Source organism: Nylanderia fulva, unplaced genomic scaffold, assembly GCF_048542155.1.
Source record: "Nylanderia fulva isolate GAGA-0341 unplaced genomic scaffold, ASM4854215v1 Scaffold1341, whole genome shotgun sequence".
Lineage (NCBI taxonomy): Eukaryota > Metazoa > Arthropoda > Insecta > Hymenoptera > Formicidae > Nylanderia > Nylanderia fulva.
Window position 1 is genome coordinate 1 of NW_028189561.1, and position 5,000 is coordinate 5,000.

Here is a 5,000-nt window from a genome sequence, read left to right on the forward strand (position 1 = left end):
TTTTTAAATCAGGGGGGGAAACGAACCACTTTCCCCTACTTAATAGAAAGGCCAATATAGACTTGACGGGGGGTGAATGTGGAGTCCTAAAGGATTTTAAATTTTTTTGGGGAAGGGGTCTTCCCAAATGATTTTCCTCAGACCAAAAATTTTATATATTTAAAAACCAAAAACCCCAATAAAAATTCGAAACAAATCGGGGAATCACAGGACAATCTAAAATTTAAAAAAAGGGGTCAATTGGGACCCTTTTTGGCGAGTTTTTAAATCAAACCCAAAGGGGACCTTTGGAAAGAAATCAAAAATACAACCCGGAGAACGCCCGTTAATCTATTAATAGAAAATTGATCTTATTGCGTGCAATCTAATTAGGAGAAGACCTCTTTTCTAGGAAAACACTACCGGGTAAGCGAACAACTGACCTTTTTAAAAAGAAAAGTTTGGGCGGCACCCTCGTAGAAGCTAAAAACGGTACAGGAAACTTAAATAGAAAGGCGTTTAATATTTTTTTTGTTTATATACCTGCAACAGAAGGGACTACAAGAGAAGATTGGAAAGGAAAAAAGGACTGGGGGAAAAGTTTTCGTGAACCGGAACAAAACAAAACCCTTGGGGAGGGGCAAAAACTATGATGGGAACGTTTAAAAATAGTATATCCAAATTAGATTAAATTAGGTAGCAAATTACAACTGTTGGACTTCACCGGCGAAGTGACTTTTGGAAACATTAATCCGGATGGAAAAAGTACAAAACAGAGGATTCACAAAAAAAAGACAGGTAAAAGCAAATTTTTTAAAAAACTACATATGGAACGGAAAATAAGAAGGGGCGAAAAATGAAGAAATTTAAAAAGAAAAAAGAAAAAATTTCCGGCCCCGGTAAAAAAACCCGCGGAAATTTTAAAAAATTTAGTTGGAAGCACACCAAACGCACTTTACTCACTTTTTACCATGCTTTGAAAAAACAGTTTTCCAAAGCATGGAAAAAAGGCGGTTTAAAAACCTCCCTGCTCAAACCCTAAAAAGGGGTCCGAGCGATCCTAAATCGAAACAGGCCAATTTTACTGTTTCATTTGGGGGGGGAAAAGGGTTTTCGAAAGAATCATGGTACAAATTTAAAAGGGTAATTACAAAAGTCTAAAAAAAGTGCTCCGACAAAAAAAATGGCTTCAAAAAGGGGACATCAAGGGAGGACGCAATTCAAGCGGTCCCCAACGTAAAAAGGGCCCCAATAAAAGAAACGTATGGCAAATTTTTTCGATATAAGTAGAGCATTCGACAATCTTTCTTGGTTTGGGGGTTTTGGACGGGATTAGAGTGTGCACTGCACAAGGAAGTTGGTTTGAGGGTGTGCTGGATTACTTCTCGAATCGATAGGTACAATTGGGCAAGCCGGGAGAGTGAATGGGGGGTAATCAAGCCCTGAGTAGGGGTCGCCTCAGGGTTCCATTTTTGGGCCCACGCATGGAACATAGTTATGGTACCAATTATTATGGAAACAAAAAACGAAGCTGAAACGAGATCTGAATAATAGCCTATGCGGATGATATTCTAATCCGAGTGCCAGAAAATCCCGGAAACAATTAGAGGAAGAGGCGCAGATGAATAAACAGGATCATTAAATGGAGTACGGATAGCGGTTACAAATATAAGGAAAATAGAACAAGGGCTGTGTTATTAAAAGGGAATTTGGATGCTGAAAGGAATCCCAGAGTCCCTTCTTAGGGCAAAAAAGATAAAATTTTGTACATAAATAAAGTAGCATTCGGAGTATCATGGAGGAAAAGCTATCGTTTTTGCCCGCATAATGTGATCTACTAAGGAGAACGTCAGGAAATATCGCAAAATTAAAAGAGCTCAATAGAACGTTAGATGGAGAATAGGAATAGGATGTTTAAAACTTGTTATATAAATCTCTTTTCACTGCCAATTATGCTATATGGCCCTGTGGGGGCGTGAGTATTACGAGCCCTCACTCTCACGCTAGAACAGGCAATTGTGACGCTGCCCAGCGCTTTGTTATATTAGCAACTATAATATCTCAGAACAACACATCAACTGAAGCACACAAACTCTGACTGGTAACTATATATCTATTGACTTCAGGCTGTTAAGACGCGCATTTATCATATTAAAAAAAATAAAAAATTTTATTTATGATAACATGGAAAATAAAAACGACTTTGAAGAAAGACAAAGGAGTACATAAAACATTAAAGTCCCAAGTTTTAAAAAGTTAGAAGAAACGTGGACAACACAGATGGAAAAATTCGCTCAAGAGGCCGTATACCATATACCTATATTCCCAATGTGACATTCGTGGGAAAAATCCCTGGTTCGTTCAAATCAGAAGATGTTCTCCATACTATCTAGTCACGGTTCTAACAAACGATAGACCTATTCAGATTGGGGTGAAGTTCAACACCAATCCTGTCCCTATTGCGATAATGAGGAGACAGTAATATCTATTATATCTTCCTCTTGTATAAAATATGAACATTTAGAACGAACAACGAATTAGGGAATTGAGAAATAATGTCTTTCTGACTATGGAAAGACTTATTAAAACGAAAGCAAGTTACAAGAATTTGTTTTTTTATTACAAACATCTGAAATATGGAATGGTTTCGCTGAGTAGAATTCTCCCGTCCCCGTGCGCGGGGATGAACCGTTGAGTACGAATTACTGAACGGCTACGAATCCATAATGACTTAATAAATTTCTATAATAAATAAACTTTATACATAACCACTTGAACATATACGATCCCATAATGTAACGAGTTAGATGAATACAATTAACATTATAAAAACAAGCTGATATGATATCACATTGGAGCCCGCGAAATGAAGGTTGCAACAACTATAATAATACTTTCCCATTTCTGTCGAGCGAAACCACTGCCACGGGAACGGGCTTGGATAATTAGCGGGAAAAATCCTGCTAAAATTGACTCTAGTCTGGCACTGTTTAAAAGACATGAGAGGTGGAGCTAATGGGAGATGGGGAACATCCCCCGGGGGAAATACCACTACTTTATCGTTTCCCCCCCTTACTCGGTTAGGCGGACGCTTTTCCCCCAGGGGTTCGCGCCCCCCGGGGGTCCTGGTGTTCAAAAGGGCCCAAACTGTCAAAATGGCGTGGGGGCCTTTGGCCCCATTGCCTTTTTACTTTCCCCCCCTGATCCCATTCGAGGGCACTGCCAGGCGGGGGGTTTTTTTGGGGCGTTAAAATCTGTCAAGAATAACCAGGTGTCCTTTAAAGGGCCCGCTTTACGAGGACAGAAACCTCGCGTAGAGCAAAAAGGGGAAAGCTGGCTTGATCTCGTGTTCAGTACGCATAGAGACTGCGAAACACCGCCTACCCATCCTTTTGGGGTTGAAAAAGTTTTTTTTCAAGAGGGGTCCGAAAAGTTACCACCCGGGGAAAATGGCTTGTGGCGGGGCCCAAAAATTTCCCTAGCGACGTCGCTTTTTTGATCCTTCGATGTTGGGTCTTCCCATATTGCGAAACAGAATTCGCCCAAACGTCGGTTGTTCACCCCCCAAAAGGGGGAAAAAGGGGGTTTTTGACCGTCGTGAAACAGGTTTGTTTTTTAACCCTACTGAGACTATCCCTTGCGATGTAAACCCGGCCCCATTTCGAGAGGGAACCGCAGTTCGGACTTTGGTTCACGCACTCGGGCGAAACGGCCGGTGGTGCGAACTACCATCCCGGGGGGTTAAACCTAAAAACCCCCAAAAGGGCCCTATCCTCTCCAGTCGAAGGTGGCAATGATATCTCTAGGAGTCTCGTGAGTCAAAAAAAGGGCCAAATTTTCAAACATGTGACACTACTAGGCGCCGGAGGTGTCCGCCTGCCAACGAATGCAACACGCCGCGATCGGACTTGGGGTACAAGCGGCGCGTGCCGCCGGGAGGTGTCGCCCCGCCAACGAAAGCAACACGCCGCGATCGGAGTTGGGGCACGGGCGGCGCGTGCCGCCGGAGGTGTTGCCCGCTTACAAAAGCAACACGCCGCGATTGGACTTTGGTACGGGCAACGGTTGCGGCCGGAGGTGTCGCCCGCTAACCAAGGCAACACGCCGCTATCGGGCCTGGAAAAATTTCTCGCTTGCCGGCGAGAGCAACGCGCCGCGAGCGAACTTGCGCCTGTTCCCGAGTTCTCGCTTGTACCGCTAACGAGCGAGCTAAATGAGATTAATTAAATGAGGACGCATCGGAAAGTTTATTCGTGCAAACACTCCGGCTTCGCTTATCGGCATCCTGCCTGCATTCGTCCACGTATCGGTCGTAGAATCTCGAAGATTGTGCATCCGACGAGTGGTAGCCGGAAATTAGCAGATATCGTAATAATCGTGTTGCGCGGGTCGTGCGGAGCGTCGAAAAGTACGAAACCTTTGTCCGAAACGTATTTCCGTATCGTAGTATTATCTCCTCGTAGCGGCGCTACTCGCCGTCAAGTGCCCCGGAGGTACCCAGCCGGCGGGCGACGGACTTGGTGAAAATCATTCGGTCGTCCGGAGGTGTCGCCCGTCCCGGAGGTGCCGTCCGTCCCCAAGTTGACGCCGGCCGTTATGTGGTGCCGCACGTATAATCACGCCCGTAACGAGCCGTCTCGGTTGCCGCGCGCGTGATTTCGCATCGGCGAGTGTTCCGTACCGTAATCGCGGTCACCGCAGCTTGCGTGTTGCGTATCATCCGTAATAATTCGAAATTAATGCCTCCGACACGTGGGTTTGAGACACGTTTCGAGTTAGTAATCGGACAGCGCCCTCATGTCGAGCGAGCGCCGAATAGTAAGTAACTTTCGTCGTCCGAAACGTTTTTACGTAGCTCTCCTCGTTGCGCGGGCCGTAAATCGTCGTTAAGTGTTCCGGAGGTACCGCCCGGCGGTCATCTGACTTCGAGAGATCATTCGTCGTCCGGAGGTGCCGCCCGTCCCGGAGGTGTCCGCCGGTCGGCCGTAGGTCCCGGAGGTGTCGCCGGCCGGGAGGTTGTC